A 10124-nucleotide genomic window follows, 5' to 3' on the forward strand; every position below is an offset into this window, starting at 1 on the left:
CCCTGACATACTCGATCGAGTCCCTCTATTTACTCGATCGAGTACTCAAAAATAGTACACTGTCCATAAACGTTATACACCCCACTCGATCGAGTCACACCTACTCAATCGAGTTCCTCACCTACTCGATCGAGTCCCCCCCCTCGATCGAGTCATGCTGACTCGTATACTACCCGCATGCTCAACTCAACTACTTTCCAACCAACTATATATATAACTCGATATTCATACGCATATATATAACAAACAACTTCCTATTTCACATGTTTCTAATAAGCCACGTTAGAAAACAATCATCATGCAATTCCGTTATTCAATCAACACATATACTCATGTTACTTATCATCTTTCACCACAACAGTCCCCATCCTCCACATGCATTCATCCACCAATTCATACCACACATTTCTATATAGATATGTAACATACATAAATAAACACATAGCGACCCCAAGACACACCCCATAGTGACCGGTTCAAAGTTGTAGGGCGAGATCGCGACTTTAGGATGTCTCCCTGTTAGAAATATATATCTCATTACTTTACATATTCATATATGCAACATTTAATTTAGTCATAAAATTAAATACAAATCTTATGCATGCAAACATAAATAAGATAAGAGAAAAATCATTGTTCTTACTACATGATTTCGGTTTTATGGGCACCAACAAGATCTCTTTCTTGTTAGTTCTTGAGCTTTCCAACAATGGATGAACAAGATTCAAGTTTAGAATCTTTCCCAAAAGCATATACCCAAGGAAAACTCATAATAACTAATATTATGTTGATCTAGTAATAATATTAATCATACTTCAATTTGACACAAAAATGTTAATTTTGCTCTTGAAAAATCGGTTCAAGAGAGAGCTTTTTGTGAGGTTTTATTTCTCTATAAATGTCATAAGATGTAGAGAGAATAGTAATTTCTTACTCTAGAAATTCTATTGTATAAAATGAATGAATAATGATAGATGGGAAAAACTCTTTCCTTTTCTTTATGCAAAACCGGTTGGAGGGAGTTTTTGTGCCCAATGCATGGGCTAGTTTTTCTACCCAAGAAATCATAGGTATGTAAGGCTACAAGCAAGGTCTTATCATTGTGTTTTCCACTCAAAATAAAAACACAATATAAACCAAATACTCCCTTCATAAATTCGGTACATATGACATAAAATGGGAGGTTCATTTTATTTTGTCATTTGTCAATTGTGACATATGTGACATGTTACTTGACATGTGAAATTGTAATGTATTTTTAACATATTAAAAATCAACATACTCATAAAATATGTCATATACAAAATCGACTAGTAATTCGTAATTACTTGTACCAAAACGGTTTATCAAATTATAAATTACAACGTCTTGTATTTATAATAAATTATTCATTCAATTTCAATTTCAATTGTTTCGTAAACAATAATTTTATCCAAGTAATAAAACAATTCGATTACTTAGACCGTATCTAATTTAATCGAATTACAGTAAGACACGTTAACTTTACTCACAAAATCATCCGTCAATTTTAAGCAATTTAATTAACTCGTATCGGCATACGATTAATTAAATAATCAATTAAGAGTATTTCCCTATAGGTATGACCTAAGGGGATCAACTGATCACCACCGTCGCACGACAGTAATGTCAAACTCTAGTCAGCCAATCATTACCGATATGTGTGGACCAGTTGACTGTAAAATATTACATCCCACATGTATTCTTAAAATGAGATTTAAACATGTGATCATTATGATCGTCAGTTGTGATCGCATTATTGTCGGAGGACACATATTCCAACAATCTCCCACTTGTCCTCGACAAGTGTGCGTCACCAATTCTCTTATCCCATTACTATCTCCCACTCAATGCAAGGTGTCTTTCAGGTCGTACTTGCAAGTGATCATATCGAGAGTGGTTTCCTCGATCTGGAGAATAACTGATTGACCGGAATCATCTAGCATAGATACCTTCCGAGCGTGGCCACGCATTTCCAGTTCATTACTCCTCGAGTGGCCTTGAGATATTGTTATAACCCTGACAAGGGGTTGACAATTCCTATCGCACTTATTCCCTTCGACTAGCCACAGCCATCATAACCCAAAATATGCCCATTTGACCCCATTTACGAAGGTAGAAGTAACACAAATCAAAGTTAATCTGAAACTGTGCCATCTTAGGCGAACAATCTTTAGTCAAAAGAATCGACTCATTAGAATACTATAGTAGCTCTCGCCACGACCAGGCTATATAAATTTGCCAGAACTCTATAAGCGGTCATTAGCCCGACAAAGTGTTCCTAACAGTCTGCCTATGTGATCGACTAGTCATCTCACATGACTGTATGGCACTGAACTTGCCATCAATCGCATCACACTCTAGTCACTTCGAGACGTCACCTCATTCAAGTGACTATGGGCGAATACTATGTTAATCCGGGTTCACTTTAACGGGGTTCAATATTGTCTCTACAACCCATTTGGATGTAACAAAGTATAAAGGAGTTTTCAGATTTAAAAACTCGAACGATAAATGTGATTATCATATGAGTAGTCAATACTTGATTACTACTTCATATTCTATAATCCAGTTTGATCTTGAATGTAGTTGTTCATCTCAATTCAATTGAAATGACATGACTCATCATGTTAAGCCTATGAGAAGGCTTTGGTTAGTAGGTTTTATCAACTTCTTGTACCTTACTCAACCTTACTACATACTCGTTTTCCTTTGTAATGTATACATTTGCATTACGAAACTTTCTGAGTACGTGTCGAGATCCAATCAAGACATAGGCCCTCTAGCCTTAGAATAGCTCCCACTGTTTTCACAGTGTGCGGGACACATCCCTCTCGTACATCTCATGGTTGCAAGTGTACTCAATTTCCGTTGTGAGCATCCTCATTGTTCTTTATTGCTTAGAACGATTCTAACAAATACATTTCTTAAATAACATGGCCACTATGGTTTCTTAACCATCCTAATGTGTTTTGATTATGGTTTTGTCGGAAACCATGCGCAATCTCAATTGTCAATTGTCACTTGTGTAACACCCTTACACAAAATTTTGCATCAAAAACACTTTGTATTACATCCTCAATGCTTCTGCAAGCACTTAAGGGTAATATTTATGGCTTACTTGGTAACTATTACTTAAATTCGATTTGAAACAATTCATCATACTCAAAGTATATGAAGTGTTATACATCATTACTTATTTAATTGATTCGGCAGCGGAAGCAAATGGAATCAATCAAATATGATCAATTCGATTGAACTAGTCATGAATCTTATCAACATAAGACTTCTTATTTGACTCTAATATCATGTAGATTTATCTTCATAAATCCGGATATTAAAGATGTATTATAATACTCCAAAAGTCTTAAATCATTCCCAATGATCAATATGTCATCCATATATAAGACTAATTAAAATTTCCGTAACTCCCACTAAACCTCCTGTATAAACACAACTTCTCGACTTATCGAGAAAGGTTTCATAACATGATTTAAACATTGATTCCAACTCATTGATGTCCTACTTAAGACAATATCTTAAGTCGCACATTATCTTAGGATTGTAAGAATCTATAAAACTCATGACATGTATTGAATACATTCCTTCTAATTGAAGAAGTGGGTTTTAGATTCACTTGTTATATGTATATCATCATAATGAAATACAATCCCTGAGAAGATCCGAATAGTGCAAAACACTTTGCAACTAATCAAGCTTTGATATCTCTCTTAGATATCCAACAATTCCACTCGGAATTTATTTCGGATTTTCATGGCTCTAAGCCTTGTATTGAGTTGTGACTTAGACACTCTCATTTAAGTCATATGATCATTACTTTCCAGAAGTAATTTGAATCAAACAATTTCTTTGTAAGTTGCAAGCTCTTTACTTTCTAAAAGTGTGGACAGCGGGCCGCCCACGGGGGCGCTTGGGATGGAAAAGAGAAACAAGCGTTTGCACTTTGTATGGAGTCGCCACCAATTTTTATGGGAAATTGGAACAGTTCGAATACCTCATGTCATGTCAAGACATAAAGTACTGACATGAACACTAAGCAATCGTTACCCTTAGCATTCTATGTCTAGAATGACTCTCGTGGATGCTAATGAACACGGGTGCTCACGGAGATCTGGTGTAAGGGGTGAGGGTACGTATTAGGAAGCTCTTTTGATCGAACACCTAATCCCGCCCGCCTCGATAGCGGCCTCTACTAATGATTAGGGAAGTTATTCGTACTCGATATATCGTCGGTTATATGCATGCAATGCAACATCCATAGATTAATCCTAACATGTGAAGATTAGCTAAGTCGGTGAACAATTAGTTTAATCATACAATTGGGTCGAAGTAGGATTTAATGCTCATTTACATGTGAAAACATACAAGCAATAAAAGAAATACAATAATTATAAATTACAATAATGGAAATTACAATAATTACAATGGAATAGGCGATTTATGTCGAAAATACCTTTAAAACGGATAATTTGAGAAAAAGAAATAAAAGAATCAAATAAATTAACGAACAGGAATTAGCGTGATATTACGGATAATAGTTGATTAAACGTAGACTAATTGAACTATGTCAAGCGAGAACGGAGTTCGAGACGAACTCGGCCAGAACAAAGAAAGCGAGCTGCGTCCTTTGGAAGCGGCGCGACCTTCTGCGTCTGTTCCTTGGCTCGATCCGGGCCGCGTGAAGCCGTAATTGCAAGCCGTTAATGTTAATTGGTGAATTTAATGATCAATTAAATTATTTACTCGGATGAAAGTGATTAATAGGTTATTTAGCATATGAATGGGTCATAAAAGCAATAAACATGGATGAGACGGATTTAAGATGAATTAATTACAGAAGTGAATAATATTAATTAGTGACATGGTGAATGAAATAGGATGAACATGATGAATTAACAACAAATTAATGATGAACATGTGAACAAACAGATGAAGACTATATCAAAGACGAATTCCAGAAACTCAATATTGATAAATTGAATCTCTACAACCCGGAATTGAATTTAATGACGAAAACCCGCAAATATTGGATTATTTGGGATTTAAGTCGGATTAAACAATGAATTATACGAATTAACGAGTGATGAATAATATACATGTGAATTATATGCTATTATGGCGAAGAAATTAAAGAACAAACGAAAGAAATAAAAGATTGACGAATTACAGAGGACGAAGGAAGAAGAAAGGAAGCAGGAACTGCGGCAGCCTCACGAAGAGGCGCAGCAGGAATTGCGCCCTTTCTTGACGTTTGTCTACTGGAAATCCGTAAAAAAGGTTTCTTTAAAGACGGTTTTTGAAATCGGTTTCAATGGTATTTTCGACGTAAACCTTACAATTGTGATACAATAATTAAAAATACAATAAATAAAAGAGAGATTATACACCCTCAGACTTACATGTTGACGAAACGAGAAGGACTAAGATATCGATTAGTGATGCTCGACGCGAATGCAAAGAAAGTGCCCTCGTGAGAGGAAAACGATTAAGTTGATTGATTAAGTTGATTAATTAATTGTGGAGTTGGTCAAATTGGTCGGTCATGCAAACGGAGAGGCTGGTACTCAGAAAGATCCGAGCTTACGTGGTCGAAAGTTCAAGCACGTAGGCGCCAAAAAGTAAGAACAAAGTCTAGAATGCAAAGGGAGAAGAGAAGGGCGGACACTCGCGTGAGAAATATGAGGAGCGAAGGCTCCTATTTATACTAATCACGTGAAGGAATAGGGTTTCGGAGACTCTTTGGAAGTGAATCTCGGAAAGATATGAAAAAAGATACGAGAAACATGCAGAAAAGGGCCTGGGAAGAGGCGCAGCAGTCACTGCGTCTCTTGGAAGAGGCGCAGACTGCGCGCGTCTGTTCCCAAGGGTTTCCTCTGCAGAAGAAAGATCTCCGTGCTTGAGTTATGGTAGGACGGAAATAATTCGATTTTCCTTAATATCTTATGTGAATATTACGGGAAATTGTTTACTAAAAGATAAATTTTATGAAATATGGAATAGAAATATCCGGAACATTCCAGAACATTCTGACTCGGGATTTAACGGTTATCAGAAAATGGAGACGGTTTTAGGCCCGGACTCCGAATGTACTCTAATTACTGTCAAAACGACCGTATCGGGACGTAGATGACAACTAAGAGGTAGACATTAATATCTGAGCAATCACTTTGACGATAATCTTACGAACTGTCACAAATCGTTCCGCGTACCAAACATGCGGCCCAATCATCACCGGGTGGTTTGCGAGGGGTGCAGAAATGAGGTATCTACAGAGCCCCCACTTTGACTGAGGCTTGGACAAGGCGAAAGTCAAAGTATAGCCATCAGGTCAATCGAAGATTACAACTCGACGACTATGGCGACGACGCGAGGCGCTCAAGGGGTCCGAGCCAAGGACTGTCGTCGGGAACATTTTAGAGTGAGTCCGTCGACTATCGGGAGGGTCGTTTAAAGTCCATTAGACTACGTAAGGAAGCTCGCCAGCCATAAGAAGAGACCATACCTGAGATACCCCTGGGTGAAACGGGACTGAAGACGCTTCGGCAAAAATCTTTGGTCTGAAGATAACTTGGTGTCTGAAGGCATTAGGGGTCACAGGAATTCTGAAGAAACTTCTTAACGCTTCTGAAGGCTAACTCTGAAGGCTACCTCTCACTGAAGGAAAGGCTGAAGGATAATTCTATCTAAGGGACTGAAAGAGGGCTATCTGAAAAGGGGTTATCTGAAAGATTAAGATAAGTTTCTGAAAGATAATGAAGGCTTTGAGTAGCAGGACGCAGGCGGGAACTGCTGGGGAAAAAAAAAACTTCTTTGGGTAGTCTTCGGGAAATAATTGCGAGTAGCAGGACACAGGCGGGAACTGCTGAGGGGAAATCTGCTTAGGTAGATGTCAATCCTCGCGTCTTGAGAGAGACAATACTCGTTTCTGTGATTTCCGCGTTGGATCTTTCCTAATTCTATAACGCATGATTTCCTATTCCTGCGAGGTTTTATTTTGGTAAATACGAGGAGATTACCATACTTCAAGTCTCCTAAATTCGCGGGCACGCATTTCGAGGCGACGTCGAAACCTTCGCCATTTCGTCACACTTAATTCTTTTTTTTTAGGAAATAATTTCCTTTTAATTTTCTTTTGTTTTTCATTTCAACACTTCATTTCTACATTTCTACACTTATAGATTTCTCTTTTTTTCTTTTTTTATAGGGTAACCCTCCCTACCGTCCGGTCATTTCCGGCAAAATTTTTGCATTTTCGCATTTTCGTGTTCTTTCGAGTCTCATTTTGCGCTAATTAAGGCCACATGTGTATAAAATGTATGTTTTGCGTGATTTCCATGTAAATTTCGGCAGCATGACGGCATAAACCGTTATCTACCAAACCTGTTCAAAAACTAACCTGCAGATACAAGCAACACAACCCAGCAGCAAAGACACTCAGGCCGTCGTATATACACCAAATGAAGAAAATGTACGACAAACTGGGGGCTTGCGCCCCAAACAAAGTCCAAAAATGTTCAAATCAGATGTCCAAATGTACAAGTCTACAAAACTACTGCTGGGCACCCTCCAACTCAGCAACTCTTGCCGTAAGAGCGGCAATCTCGGCATCCCGAAACTCGAGCTCCCTCAACAAGCGAGCTGTCTCCTCCCGAGACTGGGTCAACTCTCGCTCCAGCTCGCGGCCACCCTGTAAACAGCAATAAATTGGCTCATGTCAATCAGTTCAAGCAAAAAAATCGAAAAATCAAAAAATCAAAAGAAATCAAATGAGATTCATACCTGACGACCTCGACCACCGACGAGTGCCTCGATGGCAGTAGCTCGCAGCCGGTTGGCCACCCTCCATAGTGCCACAAACCGGGACGGCGCGACCTGCATTTTAGAAGTTCTCAGCAAATCAAACAAATGCAATCAAATGTGTTCTTACACGAAAGTCATATAAGCTAGAGGCTCACCCTCCGAATCAGATGCTGCCAGTCGTCTAGGCCAGCATCCGTCACCGCTACGTCAAAGTCACGCAGCTCGGAGATCATCGTCCTCCCGGTCGCGTCAGTGTACTCAAGAGTCTCGGGGTACACTGGGGGCTCGATGCCCGCCGCCTCGACCTCCTGCAAAGACAAATAACTCTCTTTAATCGATGATCTTTCATCGTAATTCTCAAAATCAAATCAAGGAAAAGTAAAAGATACTCACCACTACCGGCCAGTACGCCAACCTCCCGTAAAGGAACGCCGAGTAATCCTCACCAGGGAGAAGAAGATCGTCGCCACTGGCACCAGCCAGGTCCGTCTCCTCTCAAAGATCGAAGGCTCCTAAACATCGTCCGGGAGGGTCAACGGGAACCGTCAACGCGTCCCGAGAGCACTGACGAGCCAAACGCTCGCCCAGATACCACACAGGACCCATCGACGTCCACAACAGCAGCCGACTCGGGCTCCTAGGTCGAAGGACCTCAGCGACAAAAGGAGGCGCTCCAGCGTACTCCGCCCAAGGTCTGGGCACCCACTGCGACAAGATAAGGCAAAGATCATTCCTATGATCAATTGAAAGACAATATAAGAAGCAAATGAATACAAATGGGATACTCACGCTGCTCAGCTGAAGGGCGTTCACGTCCCGCCGGTAGACGTTGTGAGAAGAACGCTTGCTCTTCGTCCGGCACATCACCCAATCCCTCACCACGGGATAGGCCTTCTCCAGCGGCTCCGTCCTCTTCGGCGCGAGACTCGGGAAGTAGGAGTACACCCACGCCTGTAAAGCAGAATAATCAATGACGATCTTTCGTGACTAGATAAAGGAAGGAATTTACTATTGGTCTAAAGGAAGGTTCATACCTCCAACAGTAGTCCAGGTCCGACAGCACCAGGAGAAGTCCCCTTCTCCATCAACTCCGGACGAACCATGGCCCTCATGAAGCGGATGAGGACCGCAAAACCAGCGATGACCCGGTCCGGCGCCCTAGGGAGCTCGGAGTCGAAAGAAAGGGAAGAAGCTTCGTCGATGACCTCTCGCCCTTGTCTCCGAGGTAAATCGAAGACGAGAAACCACCACGACCACAAGCGAGCCCTCGCTCGGTGTACTGAGGAGGAGGAGCCGTCTCCCTCCCATCGATCGTCACCGGCGCGGGGTCTTCCCGCAAAGTAGTCTCGAACGTAAGTACTTGGGTACCAAACCCAAGATCGCAACTGTGACCTTCGGCGACAAGTTCCAGCCGATCAATCTCCTCGCCTCGGCCGAGTCCGCCCTCATGGCAGTCTCCGGCCACACCATCTCCTCGGTCCCACACGGCAGACCAGAAACCATGCCGTAGTCCTCCAAAGTGACTCCCACCTCACCAAAAGGCAGGTGAAACGTGGAAGTCGTATCCCAGAATCGGTCCAAGAAAGCACGAACCAGGCTAAGGTTAGCCCGCAACTTCCTCTTCACGATATCCCTCCGGACTGAACCGGAGGACCGAACGCTCCACGCTCGATCATGGCCCTCTCCTCCGTAAACGACCGCTCGTAGTGCTCCATCATTTGTCGTGTAACCCGAGAACGACCGATGTTCCCGGCCTCCTATTATGATTTGAAACAAAGCTATCTTTAGTTTTGAATGAAATGTGAAAGAAATTTGGACAAAAAGAATGAAAGAGGATGGATAATGAGTAGTGAATTCCTATTTACGGACTCTTCACCGTCCGTAGGACGGGTGACCCTCGGCGACCCACACCGGTGCCTACTCTCCCGAGTCTCGACCCACGCAGAGCTCCCTCGGTGACGACCTCCTCGCCCAACGTTGGCTCGTCTCGGGATCTCCTCCTCCTCGGCGGCCTCCTCCTCATGAAACTCAGCAGCCATCACCGCAGCGGTGAAGGCCTGCTCTAAAGCCTCCTCGAAAGTAGCGGCGTCTATCTCCATGGGAGTCCTCCCAGAAGTAGAAGCATCATCACCTGCAACATTAAAGTAAATTCAGGCCGCGTCACATGACGACAAGCCTTTGTTAAGGAGTTTTCGAGCCTTCAAAGCCCCGAAAACACCCTTTCCGGCCATCTTTGGCCATATTCCCACCAAACCAATCACTCATGTGATAAATTGGGTCAAGTC

At 41.7% G+C, this 10124-nt stretch overlaps 1 long non-coding RNA gene across 1 annotated transcript; it reads right to left on the minus strand.

The window, feature by feature from the left end:
• Nucleotides 1-8401: 8401 nt before the first annotated feature.
• LOC141652404 (uncharacterized) lies at nt 8402-8970 on the minus strand. The gene is made up of 3 exons (XR_012547195.1): nt 8874-8970; nt 8625-8790; nt 8402-8544 (listed from the first exon to the last, which is right to left on the minus strand). It is a non-coding gene; the product is annotated as an uncharacterized LOC141652404 (long non-coding RNA).
• Nucleotides 8971-10124: the final 1154 nt, after the last annotated feature.

The sequence above is a fragment of the Silene latifolia genome, chromosome 4, assembly GCF_048544455.1.
Source record: "Silene latifolia isolate original U9 population chromosome 4, ASM4854445v1, whole genome shotgun sequence".
Classification (NCBI taxonomy): Eukaryota; Viridiplantae; Streptophyta; class Magnoliopsida; order Caryophyllales; family Caryophyllaceae; genus Silene; species Silene latifolia.